Genomic DNA, 15,134 nt, shown 5'->3' with positions numbered 1-15,134 from the left:
CATTGGGTTAGGAACAGCTATTGACATTTATAAATGGGTCCTGGTACAAAAAAGATTGAGAACCACTGCTCTAGGGTCGTGGTAATTCTCATAGAGGCAGAAAGAGAAGCAAGAACTACTAAGCAAACTGTTCTAGAGCAAAAACTTCACCTTAAGGGAGTCAAGAGCCAAGACCTCATTTAAAATTGCTGCTGATTTCCTCCCATCCAGCCATCCTGTATACTGCTCAACAGACTTTAGATTTAAGACTGATACACATTAGTAGTGCAGTGTTTCCCTCAGCTTATGTAGATTGCTATAGCTCTACCAAGGTCAGTACAGCAACACTGATTTACATCAGTCAAAAACCCAGTCCCTGGAATGCTTTTCATAGGTTTATTTGCATATTACCTGAAGCAAAAAGATTCCAGCTAATTATCTAGTAACCTGTTGAGAACTCTGAATAGTTCTTTTAAGAGACTGATTTGAAAGAGATATTTGCATTGTTGACTTGTTTCTAACAAGCAGCGTGGTTTAACTTTTGTTTATAATCAGTGTAGTATTTTACTGTTGCTGTATATGCCAAGTAACCATCAAAACACTATCAGAAGCTTAGATTTTTATGCAACACCTAATTAACCTCTTACTTTCCATGCTTTTATCATATATTTATTATGGTTGGGACAAACAGAAAGAAGAAAAAGAGGAATAATTAAAAATGGTAGCTGCTGGCTTTTCTGTGATGCTAATTACTTTCATTGTTTACATGAATCAAAGCAAAAATACATGATACCAAAGTATCTCATTTAAGAAAAACATAATGGGGCAATTTCTTTCCTAATGCAATTGCACGAAGAGCAGCAGCTATAGCAAAGATAAGCTTGGACATGTTAGCCCAGAAAGGTGAAAAATATATCCACTTAAACAGATGTTGCAGTATGTACTGCAATAGTGCAGAAACTCAGAGAAATTTTGTAGCCAAGACGACTGTACTGTGATAAAAACAATCAGTGTGTCCTTGGCTATGAGGAGAAGAATACTCTTCACAGCAAACAGACAGACTGGAAAACAAATCATGTATTTTTGTTTTATGGATTCCAAGTTTGTTTGGTTTTCTTTTTAGTTCTTTCAGAACATTGAAACAATAAAAAAAGTTTGTTACATAACAATAAAACAAAATAGCAAACATTTTAAGTTACTCAGTGAGTTCAACTTTACTTTCTCTATTGGATGGTAATGCTAACAATCTCGGGAACGAAAAATTATTCTGAAAAGTTGGTTAGAAGTGTTTAAAAAAAAAAAACAAAAAAAAAAACAGCTCGCCATATTGTGCTCACGGTACTTCACATTCTGAATTTTACTGCTAGAAAAATATATTGCAGCACAGAATCTGGTACATGCCAATATATCCTGACATTCAAATCAAGACCACAAATTATAAACAGTTTCAGCAAATTGACTTGAGTGCCTTTGTTCCTCAGACATACATCTTCCTATTGCTTACAAAAGCAGCATATACTAACCACTAACACTGCTATAGCCAGTACTGGGAAAGGAAGTTATTGAAGCCTGGATTTCCTGCTTTTGGTTGTAGCCAAGAACTGTGAGGCTTGTAGTGGTTTCAGGAACTGACTCATCTAATGATTCACGGATAAGATACTGGTTTTAATATATTTCTGATCATAAGACTCATTGACTTCAAAACCAGTCTGAGTGATACTTAATCTCTATTTTAAAGTAAAAAACAGTTAAATAAATTAAAATATAATTTTAACGGTACAATATTATCCAAACAAATCATGAACATTTTCGCTATATACACTCTATTAAAAAAGCCTCTGAAATTAGTTGGAAAAATGTGTTATACTTCCAAGAGACTAGTGACAGTGAATTCAAAAGCCCCAATCAAAACACAATATCTTTGTTGCAATTCTGACACATCTAACCTTCCCAGAAGTGGAGGACAGGTGGGATATCAAATATATTTTTAGATGTCATACGCCCATGTACAAAAATATCTATAGCCATATTTTAATCAACAAACTCTAGTGTTGCTATTGTTGATGCACATGATTTATGTAACTATGTATAATCAAAGACCAGCTGGTAACAATAAATTGGAAAAAGTTCCATTTTCATGGAATGATCAGCACTGCAATGATCAGTCTTAATGTAATGACTACTATACCAGCACACTGAACCTTCAGCTCTTGAAATCATATGCATCTTTGTGCAAATACAGAATTAATAGAATTTACAGAAAAAAGCATAGCCTCTAACATATCAAAATGTTTTTGCCTGTAACAAAAATCTCATCAGTATGCTGTAACTTGAACTGCCAGCCTCTTACCTAAGAAATGGCTGGAGAGGGAGGCTTAATTCTGCTATCCTCCTGTATGGAAAAGTACTGGTTTACTTTTTAATTTCTGAACAGCAATCTGTAGCTACTCTCATGCTGATGTACAGGTTAAGGATGAAGGGGGAGGGAGGGGATCCTTAGCATTTATACACTTCGGCATGCACAGGACTAACACATAAAAAAGAAACAAAATGCAAGCTGCTTTAAAAAAAAAAAAGCAGTTAAAACAGTTGACAAGAAAAGGCCAAAGTGCACTCAGTGGCTGGCAGTCATTTTATGGCTATAGTCCTACAGCAGATTTACTTAGATGACGTCAGTGGCTCCAATCCAGCTTTTTCTTTGGTAGCATTTACCACTTGCCTCTTGAAGCCTCCACTATGCTACAGAGCAGCAGACCATAATCAAAATTCCCTTTGTGAAATAGAGTTTACCTCAGGGCACAGAGGCCTTGCTAGCTGAATTGCAGGCTCTTCACCCTGTATTGCATGCCCAGAAATAAACAAACTACAATACTGTACTTTCCTTAATACAGAAGGACCATTAAAAGCAGTCTGCTACCTTAAAAAAAAAGAAAAAGAAACAGAAACGAAAAAAGGATTCTTTAATTTGGTTCCAAAATCTCACAGGTCAGAATATTGGTTAATTTTCCAAGCATATTAATTATGATACTTGTATTACTCTTCAATCCTTCTCTGCATGACTTTTTGAGATTTTGTGAGATCAAGCAATTTATGCAGCATTGCTTTGCTACATATATCACTCTTATCCACAGGAACTAGATATATAAAACTTGATATTTTACATAGTCCTTAAATTATGCCCTTTCAGATGCATATTAGGTAACTGATTGATAGGCATGCACTAAACATTCCAAGGAGTGATGAAAGAAATTACTATAAATAAATTATAGTAAATTTACAGAAGAAAAATACACTTTGGCGCAACAGATTTGCTATTGCAAAACAAAAAGTACATATAAGCAAGGGCTTGGAAAACCCATTTAAACAGATAGCAAATCAACTCAAAATTTATGGGTTCTAAAGTTTAACCATAAAAATCAAACCATATGAAGAACATATCTCTTACTGAGTTAAGCAAACAGAGATCTTCCACATTTTAACAGTGCCATCAGCCCAAGATGTCCATTCTCATTATGGGTGATGGCTAGATAGGTCAGTGGACTGAAAACTGCCTAGAGGGCCTTTCACCTCCAAGCACTTTCATAGTGAGGTGATCTATACCTGACAAGCAACTTTAAGAAGATTTTCAAATATTTTAGTGGATATTAAGAACCTACCTCCCTTTAAAAACTCCTCCTACATACATGTTACACACACACACACGGAAAGGGAGATTGATCACTGGTTAAATCAGCACTAAGCTAAGGGATATCAAGTGCTGTTACTACGCCTGACTAAACCAACCCTGTACTACCAGCACTGTTTAGTAGATCATTTTAAATGGGCTGGTGATTTCTAATCCAGGTTCTAAATACAAAGATGTCAGCATCATAAATCCTAATGGTACAAATAAATCTCCGTGAAAGGGCCTCAGCCGGCAAGATACAGACAAGGCACTATGCTCTCATACCTGCATATGTCCAGATCAAGTTAAAGCTCAGGTATTTGGTGGGGCTAGGATTGCCCAGGTGTTCTGGACTGCTCCACATTTGGTCTATAAATGCTGCCCAGTTTCCTGCATTTTCAATTCATCTCATAATACCCATCCTTACTTAAAATTGGTTTTAAGCATGGGTGATTGTTTTTAAATGGCTACAGCAAGCATAATGAACATGAGCAAGAGATAAACCGCTTTCTCTTCGACTTCATCTTCCTTAGAAGTGAACGAGCAGTGTCATGGAGCAGATTTAAAAGTGAATTGTAACCTTTTCTGGACACAACTTTTATCCTTTTGCGAATCACTGATGTGTCATGGATACCAAAGGTGTTATGTAACCAATTAAAACATACATAGAAGTAATCATTGTTAGTAAAGAAGAGATACAGTGCAATCATGATTGGTAGAAGAAACCAGATGGAAATGACATTAGTGAGAGAAATTAGTGAGGAGAACTGTAGCAAGCACACATTAAACAAGACCTGAAGGAAAGAGTGCCTAATAAAGAGATGCTTAAAAGCAAAGAAATGTATATAGAATGAGAGCAGAGAAGACAGGAAAGAGAAGACAGAGAGACACAGTGCCCTTTAAGCAAAAAGAGAGTGGGGGGGGGGGGCAGAAGCAGGAGAGGAATGTGTGACAAGGTCAGAGAGCAATGCAGAAAGATCCAACCCTGAGGACATCCACCCAGCTTTGAATGGAAGACTTTATTTACAATTGATATTTTCCTGCTACAAGATGGAATCCAGTCAAAAATGGGGAATGAAAGAGCTTCCAGAGTCTTACAGGAGGTTTTCAGTCTATTTTGAAAGAAATGTTCTTCAAAAGATCACAGTCTGAATCCTGATATTAACCAATTGAATTTTGAAAGGCTGATTTGTTTTAAAACTAAAGGTGAAATCAGGTATGTGGAAAATGAAATGGTTTTCAGAGTTTTTGTAGTATATTAAATGGCAATACAGTGGTAGGAAAATAATTTTTTAAACAAACAGGAAATTGTACATAATTAAAGAAAAATATACTTCCTTTCCCTCCTAGGTAAATGTTAACCTCCAAGCACAATTTTATTTGTCAACTGGGGTTCCCCCAACTTTCTGCTCTCTCTCTCAGACCTACATGAATTTGCCTTTTTCTTCTAACATCTCATCTCCTCTGGCATCTTCTTATTTTAAAAATAAAGCACCACTCCTAAACTACAGTCTCCTAACAGATAACAACAATAACAACTTAAAGAATGTACTGGTTAATTCTAACAACAAGCATAATTGTTTAGCAGCACCTCTGAGATTAATGAAGAGAAATTCCACCAAGGGAATAATTGTGCCACCTAATAATGTTAAGGAATAATTTGGCACCAAAAATACCCAAGGCCATAGTGGTTGGTGATTCAAACATGAAGCATATCAGAACACTATTGATAAGCTAAATTAACAGATAGCTTATCTGAAGCATATACTAGCCATATGGTGCCACAACTTCTGTTGCCTGTTGCTGGCCTAACAATAGGCTACTGCAGACTTCAACTGGAAGCACTATTTGACAAACTGTCAACAGCATTTTTTTTAGAGCTCTAGGGCAATGGCGTGCTCGTCTATTTGCATTTTTTTTTAAACAGGTGAACAAAGAGTAAACCAGATGTCAACTTTAGAAATCGAGCTGTCTGGTTTGGGAGATTTAACAGAGGCAGACATACTGCTACAGCTCAAATCTAGACAATGAGCTTTTCTAAAAACACTCTGGCCTAGGGGAGTGGCTATTTAAAACACTTGGCTTCTTTTATTTCAGCACTATGGAAGTGAATTCTGCTCTTAAGTGCCAGCTCAAATGAAGTCATTTTGTTTCACTGGGGCTTTCTTTGCATTTTAGCAATGTAGCATGTACTGTAATAAAGGATCAGAGAGAGAATTTTTTTTCTGAAACTTGGATTTTTTTTCCTTTTTAAGCTTGAAACCTGACAAACAGAAAAAATATTGATGCTTTGATCCTTTACAAAGCAAACAAAAAACCCTGTGAAAGGATCATTCAAATTTAAGCTAAACTAAAGTTATTTTCCCCTCATTTAAGAAGTTTAGAAGGTTTTAAAAAAAAAATTGGACTTTACAACCTCAATACTACAAAGGAAAGGTGTGAATAGTGGTAGGCAAGGATGATTTACAATGGGAAGTTGGTATAAAGTACAGATTCACACCTGGTTTACACAGAAGAATCATGAATCTCTTCCTTTTTTTTTTTTTTTTTTAAATGCTGCAATTATTTTTGTTACTTCCATGTTCAGAAATTATCTTTTTAATGACAATATGGTAATCCACCAACTGGATTTATAATTCCAAGAATTGTGACAAAATAAAAAACACTTTTTACCAATATGGAGGAAAGCAGCCCACAGTATCCAATTATAAAACATGCGTTTTGAGTTATGTTTGTAGGCGTATAAAAGACATAATGACAAAAATAGATAACTGCCCAGTTTAATAATCTGAACTGCTTTGGTAACCAGTTATATATTTTCTGACTTACACCCAACTAAATATGTAGCACTTTTAGATTATCTTTTCAAATTGTTCTTGAACATTCTCAGTTTTTTTAATTCTCCTTTCATGTTAAGTTGAGATTGCACTTGAACTCCTTCCAAAAGCCAGAGCTGTACTGAATTATGATAATTAGAAAGCTGTGCACATAAAAGGCAGCACAGTTGATGCATTTAAAAAAAGTTCATGCCAGAGAATATAAGTTCAATATGTTCTCACATAATTAACATTTCCCATCATTAGCAGCAGTTTTCAGTTTACGTATCTGTAAAAACAACTGCATTCGTCATTGTTTTAGATTCCCAGTCAATAGCATTTTCACAATTTTTCACAGAATCCTAAACTTCTTTTTCCAAGCACACTGCAATTCCACATTATCTTCCAAGACCAGGGATATTCTACTAAACAGACTTACATTCTGTATTCACACCATTCTGCTACAACATATAATACCACAGATTAAAATGTCTAATGAAGAGCTAATAAGAGCTAGAAATCTAAGAAGGCCATTTGGAACTGTACAACAGGATGTAGAAGTGGTAATCATGTTGTTCCAGTAAACAAAGACTAAGAAACAAAGAGCAAGTAGTTGTAGGCAATACCTTTTATTGGACCTGCTCCAAAATAAATTGGGCTGCCTTTGGGGAACCTTGCTATAATTTGGAGAAACTGGGAAAGATGATCTGCATCTCTACAGTGATTATGGAAGTTTCCTTAAACATTTCACACACTGAATGGATTTTCGTAGTGCTCCTGATGTGTCTACAAAAATGTACCCAACAAATTATTGTATGTAGTACAAAATTAGTCGATCAGTCTATAGGACAGGAAGACACTTCCTGTGTAAGATATTTAATCAAATTAGTTATTATGAAACAGATTATGGCACAGAATTATGAACAGAACTCCCCATTGAAATGAAGAGAAAGTTGTGCTTGATAAAACTGGTCTAGTGATCCTTTGTCTTTAAAACCAATACATTCTTAATATAGCCCAACTGGTATCAGCATAATCAATGACATTTTGGCCCTATCAAAGTAAAATCAACGGTAAAGTGTGCATAGACTTCAATGGAAACAGGATTTCATCTAAAGACCTAAAGTTATTGGGAGAATAAATCATCAGAGTTCCATCCATAATTATTTTAGATGATTAATGTGTGTTAGCATGTGAAATATCAAAATGTTGAAGGAGGTGTCTTTTAGTTCTCTTCCATTTTGGAAATGAGCATAGAAACCAAACGCATTTTTAACCAGGAAATAATATTTTATCTTTGTTCCACACAAGAGTCAAAAGGAGATTTGAGCAAAGGCAAAGGGCAAGATAAATCCCTGAAGTGGGAAATGTATTATAGATATTTTTACCTTTAGAAAAAGTGTGCCCCTAGTGTAGCCAGAATCTGCCAACATTACCAAAAAATAATGTAATTAATCCATCCTTGCAGCACAGGCTATATAATTTAAATACAGTACTTGTGTACACTTCAACAAAATCTCTAAAAGCAACATACAGCTTCTTCTTAGCAAATTGATTTTTTTCTCAAGCTAGACAAAAGTTTTGTCAAGAGTGACTTAAGTTTTAGAATAGGAAATTACTGTACCTTCACAGCAAATTACCACAAAATGACAAATGGCAATTATGTCCCAAATACCATGCATTTTGGTCCACAAAAATACGTCTATTATTTACTTTCGTAAATAAAAGGCCCTTTGAGGAACTGGAGATTTCAGTGCTACAGTGGAGGGCCAAGATATACTCTTGCTTACACTCATGTAAATTCAGAGATCTATGTAAGTTCAGTTTCTCTGAAACTCAGAGGCCAACTTTACCTCTGCATTTGCTGTGGATAACTATACTTAAGAGACTGATTGACCAACTTAATAGAAACTTGTTTTTTTAGTTTTATAATGAGGCGACGAGACAGGCAAGTACTTAGATCCCTTGCTCATATTGTCTTATTTTTTAATTTAATTTGGTATCATATTTAACTGATCATAATTATACAAGATGTACAGATGTGTCCGTTACCTTCTTTAGACATGAAGTATCATATTAAACCCCTATATATATAGCATATGCTGTATATATCTTAGTATTCAATCCAGCAAATGTTTATTTGTGTGAGTCATCTCATTGACTTTAACTTGAGTAAGGACTTTGTCTTCCAAATACTTAAGTCCTAAAATAATAGCATAGCTTTAGAAACATACTACTTGTTTTCTATCACGCCATCTTATATTAAACATAATATTAATATGTCAGGAAGAGGACCAAATTAGAAAACAGCCATGTTTGTGCATGTATATATGTGTCAGTAGATGCATCTCAAAAACATGCATTCAAAAGACAATTTCTGAAGGACACAAATTGTAAGGTAACCTTCCCCCACACACCTACACACTCAAAATTCAATGCAGATATGGACTACTTTGTAAATAATCCCAGAAACTTTAATACAAAATCATTTATTTCTATGAACTGAATAGCCATCCTGACTTTCAAGGTCATAAACTAACAATTATACTCCAAAAATAAAGTTATTTTTATGTTATTTTTTTTTATTAATTAAGAGTTGTCATTCCTATACTTATTTTTCTCTGTAGCATTAAAAAGCTATATTATTATTCTAGTCTACTGGATTTTGAGAGATTCCCCGTAATTTTACCTATCCTAATTAGTTAAAAAAAATCCAAAGTTCTTTTTTTCCCATCCCTCCAAATACAACTTAGCTGAATATAACTTTTTCAGTCAAGCAAAAACTACCCTATACCTGCCCAAAATTATTTCACTGTTCTGGCAGAAAACTGAAAAAAAATACTAGTTTCAAATTATGCCAAAGACGTAACACGTACGCACGTGCAAACATACACAAACACATCACAATACAGTCTCAGTTGGAAATTCACTGAGGTCCAGTTCACAGTTATGTTTAAATTATCCCTTTCCACTGTTAATTAAACTTCCTTAAACTGATGCTGTCCTCAGAAGGATCACATGAAATCAGAATTTCTCTCTGCTTGCTTCTTGTGTACATTCTATGTTAGCTACATTCTGGGTTCTGATCGACAAAGAATTCATAAAGTCAGGTCATATGTTGAATATGAAGGTCTGTTTCAGTTTGTTTTTCTTGATGTTAAAAAGAAATCATCACCACCTAAATAAACTATTTAAAATCTTGTTTCCAATATGTCTAGCATGGATTTCACAATACAGTACTCACCATTGGTACTCCTACACTAATGTGAAGAAAAACTGAGGCACACCATTTATATCCCAAACCTCTCTCCTTAATCAGCTGATATAAAATACATAATTGCCCCTATTACTTTAGAAAACACATTATGACCAAATTTTAAGTCATTACAGAGAAAAATAGGCATTACATGAACAAAAATGAAAAATAAACATACTTAATAAAAACTGTGCATGTTTAAATATGATTCTTTCAAAAAAGTAACATTCTTGAAACAGTCCTAAATTATAAATGTCATGTCATATACTTCCACATAAAAAACTCTCCAATTTCACTTCTTTATGAATACTTACTGTATTACTAAATCTAGGATTTCAAATTGAAATTAAATACATATAGACCTCAAAAATAATTTAATACAGAGCTTTTTATCATTTTTAATTGTACTACACCATTCCCAGTAGAATCTAATGCCCCTGTAATGGTATTCGCTATTTACAGAGATGGCACTACGCTATATGCTCTGGGGAAACATTCCAAATCTAGGAATCTATGAAAAATCTTGCATTATTTGAGGTTAAATCCTGATCCAATAATAATCCTGATCCTAGAGATACATTTGTGCTCATAATGGAGTTAATATAATGTTGTCTGCTGTGTAGCTGAATGTTTCCATAAGATGCATTTTCAGTAATACACACACTGACATATCAAGACTGACTTTGTAAAAATAAGCGTTACACTTTTTTTATAATATGAGACTATTGAGCAAACAAAAATGCAGCTGTACAGTTTTTACATAATCCCATTTCACCAATCTCTATAAAACAATTAAAAAGGAACAGTATGTTTCCAAACTTTACCAATGTATGGGGTAGGTAGGCTATGCGCTCCTCAAAGAGCAATACAGCTGCATTGCCACTCTCTACCATGTCAGCTTGGATTTCGCATGTTTAATATTTTAAATCAAAAAATGTCAGGAAGATCTGACAGGTTTCTTGGCCCTCCTTTTCCCAGATGGTGCTGTTATGAACAGTTAAAAAATATATATAATGGGAGCCACCTACATTCAGAAAATGTGGAGCGTAACTGCTCCCTAACTTTGCAGCAGTTATTGAGGTCACTTTTCATTTCTTCCTATCAAAGGCAGGCACTTGTTTCTAACAAGTTAACAACTCTCCTGAGAAGCCCGGGTGGCTGCAATTTCATTGTTTCATAAATATTTTTATACAGTAACGCCGTTCAACGTGAAACAGATTGCAAGAGAGCAGGCAAAAAAAGAATCAGGAATGGGATTTAACAGAAGTAGGAGCCTGAACTTTTTTTTTGTTTTGGTTGATGGATGCACACAAGTGATTTCTTTCTGTCTCATTGGAAGGGGTGGGGGGTTATTTTTTTTTTTATTTTTTCTTGTTATGGAATATTTATTTGTTGTTGCTGGGTTTGCCTTTTCTTCCCCGAAGCTTCACTGGAAGTTTTGCCCTCCCCCTCCCCTTTGAAAAGTGGACTTCCTTTCAAAAAGGTTACTCCCCTGAACAAAGGCTGCGACTTGGCCCTTTGGAAAAGCGCTGGGGCCAGCTGTAGAACAGATCTCTTGAAAACGGTCAGGATAAATAAATAACCCTCGGGTTCCTACCGAAAGGAAGTTTTCCAGGGACAAGCTCCTCGGTTTTGTTGCCACTGCGACTTTGTCTTTTTTGGATACAATGTTTCTGCTGACTCCCGAAAATTTTCCACTTCAATGTGCAATTAACCAGCAGCAGCTCTGGAGAAGGAGAAGAAGCAGCAAAAAAGAACATTCCTTCTTTCATCTTTTTTTTTTTTTTTTTTTTTTTTTTTTTTGAGGAAAAGATTTAAAAATTTTTAGAAAAAGGAGAAGAGAGGAGAGGGGTGAGGAAGGGGGGGAGGGGGGCAAACAAAACTCCAAGCACCAAACCCAACGGCTCTCTGGATTCACATGGAGCCACTTCTTTGCACAGCCCGGCGCTGGGGGAGGCTGGGGGGAGTTTTTGGGGGTTTGTTTTGGTTTTGCGGTTTTTTTGGAGGGGGGTGGGGAGGAGGATTTGGATTTGATTTTGCAAGCCCAACTTCTGGCTTCTCCGGGGAAAAAAAATGTGAAAAATGCCAAAGATTTGTGCGTGCCTGAGAGTGAGCGAGTGTGTGTGTGTGCGCGCGCGTGTGTGTGTGTGTGTGAGGGAGGGAGGGGAGGGGAGGGGAGGGGAGGGAGCGCGCCCGCCAGGCTGCACATTAGAGTGAGTCAGGCAACTAAGTGAAAGCAGCAGCGAGGAGCAGGGAGAGGGAGAGGGAGAGAGAGCAGCCGCCTGTTGCAGCTCTGGCTAAAACCCCAAAGCAGCAAAAACTCCATTGGAAACAACTTCTTCCCCCGCCCCAGGTCCCCTTCCTTGCTCCCCCCCCCGAGTCACCTCCTCCCCGGGTCACCTGCAGGGATTGGAGGTGAGGGGGGAGGGGGGTAGCAACCTAGAGAGCTCTCCAAGAGCATAAAAGAGAGGAGCCCCCCACCCCCTTCCCTCCCCTCCCCTCCCCTCCCCCCCCTCCCCAGCCACACAAAGCAGAGGGAGAGGGAGATGTGCAAGGAAGCAGCTCCCTCCCGGCAGCGGCCACACACACACACACATACATATACACACACACACCCGCACAAAACTTACCTCCACGCCACTCTCCCCACCTTTGCCAACCACCACCACCAGCGCTTTGCAATGCAATTGCAAACTTCTTCCAGCTTCCCCCCGGGCTGGTGGGGGGCTATTTATAGCCCCGTGTTTATTTTTAACCCTGCACTTTTTTTCTCTAGGTCGGGCCGGGCCGTATAGATGGTTGGGTGCAGGATTATGGAAGCCCTTCAAGTGATTAGTTACTGCCCGCGCCGGCGGCGGGGCGGGCCGGGCGCTGCACGGGGCTGGTGCGGCGCGAGCGATGCTAAGAATGTGCGGAATGAGACGAGGAATGAAATGAACGCGAGGAGCGGACTCGCTCCGGGAGGCGGAGCCTGCGCCCGCATCATGCAGGGGATGCGGGGGGGAGGAGCCTGCCAGCAGCTGGTGACCTCATAGGAAAGTCCAGGGGAGGAGGGGGAGGAGGAGGGAGCGGGAGGGGCGCGCGCCAGGGGCGGCCACCTGAGCCGCGCGCGAGCCGTCCTGCCTGGCGCTGCGGGGCTCAGCCTGCGGGCAGGGCTGTGGAGGGGGCAGAGTCAGGGGGAAGGGGCAGTGAGAGGGGCTTGAGAGTCAGGGGGAAAGGGGCTGGAGGGGGAAGAGTCCTTTTTTCTTTTTTTTTTATTTGTATCTGAGGCCAAATCTGTCAAAACTGATCCAGGAGTCCAGAACCACAAGTGGCCCCGCTACCGGCAAACATCCTCCACCCACACCTGGGGCTTCAGATGTTTCCAAATCCTTTGGTGGGCATCCGACTTGCAGGCCCACGCCTGGAGGCTTGGGGTTCGGGTACCCCCGAGTTTTGCTTGCCTCAGCTGTAAGGCTCTCAGAGCAAGCAAGGGAGGACACTTCCATTTCCATAAACTGGGCTTAAAGCCACTGCACCTCGGTGGGTACTGAACCACGCCAGAAGAGCAGTTTTCCTGCAAGGCAGTTCTTAGACACAGCTACGTGCTTGGAGGGGAAAGAGTCAGGGGAAGGGCTTCAGAGTCAGGGGGAAGGGCCTGAACTCACTTGAAGGCATGAGTTTCCCTCCCAAAGGAAGCCAAGTTGAGGGACAGCTCAAAACCAGCTCCCTTCTCCCATGTGCAGGAAGGCTCCTTGCCAAGCAGCACCCTAAAAAATGTGTTCAAAAGTCACCCACAAAACTCAGCCAAGTGTTTGGGTATGAGGAGGCAGAGAGGGTTGCCGCGCAGGATAGAAGTTAAAAACCCCAAAAATGTGTTAAAAAATCACCTACCAAACTCAACCAAGTGTTTCAGCTGGAGGGGGCAGAGGGATGCTGTGCAGGGTGCAAAGCTAAAGCCCCAAAAGAACATGTTAAAAAATCACCCACAAAATTCAGCCAAGTGTTTGGGTTTCAGGGGCAGAGAGGGACACCTCATTTTTTACCCCCTCACCCCCTCAGAGATTTTACCTCCCCCCCCGCCCCAGATGCTGAAAATGGCCCCTGCTCTCAGATTTCATGGCCAAAGTTTTTGCCCAACCAGAGTGGTGAGTCTCAAGGCTGTGTGAGTGTCTTTATCCTGCTATCGGTGTGAGCCATCCCTCAGAAATGCACTCCCCGGAGCATTATTACAAGACACATCTTCTCTAGTTAACGATTTGAGCTCCTTGTGGAAACAGCCCCAACACCGGCACAGCTGTTGTGCTTGTGAAAACTTGCATTTGCATAAGCAAAATGGATAACTGGACGCATCAGTGCCTGTTTGTGAAAGAAATTGCCTGCTTTGCATGGGCACGCACACGTTTTGATCCATCTTGGAAACTTTGCCCAGCGGGGGCTGCCACTTTTTGAGATTTGTCAGCTGGTGGAAGGAAAATTGCGTTACGACACCAGAAATGGTGCCCTGCGGTGTCATTAAGCAGCAGTAATGTGTTCACATCCCCATGTAACTTCATGGTGTGCTCCGTCTCTTGGTCAGTGGAGTTCAAATCTAAATTCCATCTGGGATATTTTAACATCCTGCGTGTTACTGGCCCATGAAATCCAGAATGGATGCCAAGTATTTCTCTACACATGCAGATAACATGCCTTCCTTTCTTAAAAGCAGTGTGAGCTTTGCTAGCCAAAAATATTCTTAAGAGAACCACGGCAGTGACAGGCACCATTTTAGCCACTGTTAGTTCATGACTGACTCAGGGATCACTAGAGCTAAAAGCATGAATCTACAGCTTGAGCTGAAAAGCCTGGCTGTCAAGCTAAGGGCTGGAATGTCCTCTGAGTATTGCACATAAAGGAGGGGTGGGGAAGGGGAATGTTTAACACCCACTTGCAGCCTTTGGGTTATGCTGGCAATACCAGCTATAACCTATGAGACCTTATTAAAATCAGTTCTGTAACCAATAGCAAAGTACCATGCAAAACTGGTTGGGAATATGAGAACTTTTTTCCAATCTATGCAAAAAAAAAAAAAAAAAAAAGGGAGGCACTAGCACATTTGGGGGTTAGGGGAGGGGAATGTTTATTTTTTTCAGCCAACTGCACACATGGTTGGATTATTTTCCTCAAAACAGGAAAAAAAAGAAAAGAAAAGTAAACGTGCGTGCATGCATGCGTGTGTGTGTGTGTGTGTGTGTGTGTGTGTGTGTGTGTGTGTGTGTGCATAAAAATGAAAACTGGGATTTTCTCCTTCTGCTATGTATCCACCCACTCTAATATCAAATCCCTAGTACATTAGGGTGCCTATACACATGCTCTCATTAGAAAGCTCCAGCAGGCTTCACTGTCACGTGTATTAAGCATCCCACATTTCAAAACGGCCATGAGAGCACTTTAACTAAAA

At 39.2% G+C, this 15,134-nt stretch overlaps 1 protein-coding gene across 3 annotated transcripts in view; it reads right to left on the bottom strand.

The window, feature by feature from the left end:
- Positions 1-12,634, bottom strand: part of TEAD1 (TEA domain transcription factor 1) — a 248,489-nt gene extending 235,855 nt beyond the window's left edge. For 2 of the 3 annotated variants that reach the window (XM_014602349.3, XM_059722693.1), the window contains exons 1-2: positions 12,346-12,634; positions 11,313-11,441 (exon numbers count right to left, since the gene is read on the bottom strand). The gene's annotated coding sequence lies outside the window, so the exon portion shown is untranslated. Of the gene's footprint in view, positions 1-11,312; positions 12,041-12,345 lie in introns of those variants that run through there. The other variant, XM_059722694.1, reaches the window with a different exon arrangement.
- Between the last annotated feature and the right edge of the window lie 2,500 nt (positions 12,635-15,134).

This window comes from Alligator mississippiensis, chromosome 2, assembly GCF_030867095.1.
Source record: "Alligator mississippiensis isolate rAllMis1 chromosome 2, rAllMis1, whole genome shotgun sequence".
Taxonomy (NCBI): domain Eukaryota; kingdom Metazoa; phylum Chordata; order Crocodylia; family Alligatoridae; genus Alligator; species Alligator mississippiensis.
This window is presented reverse-complemented; position numbering and strand designations above follow the sequence as displayed.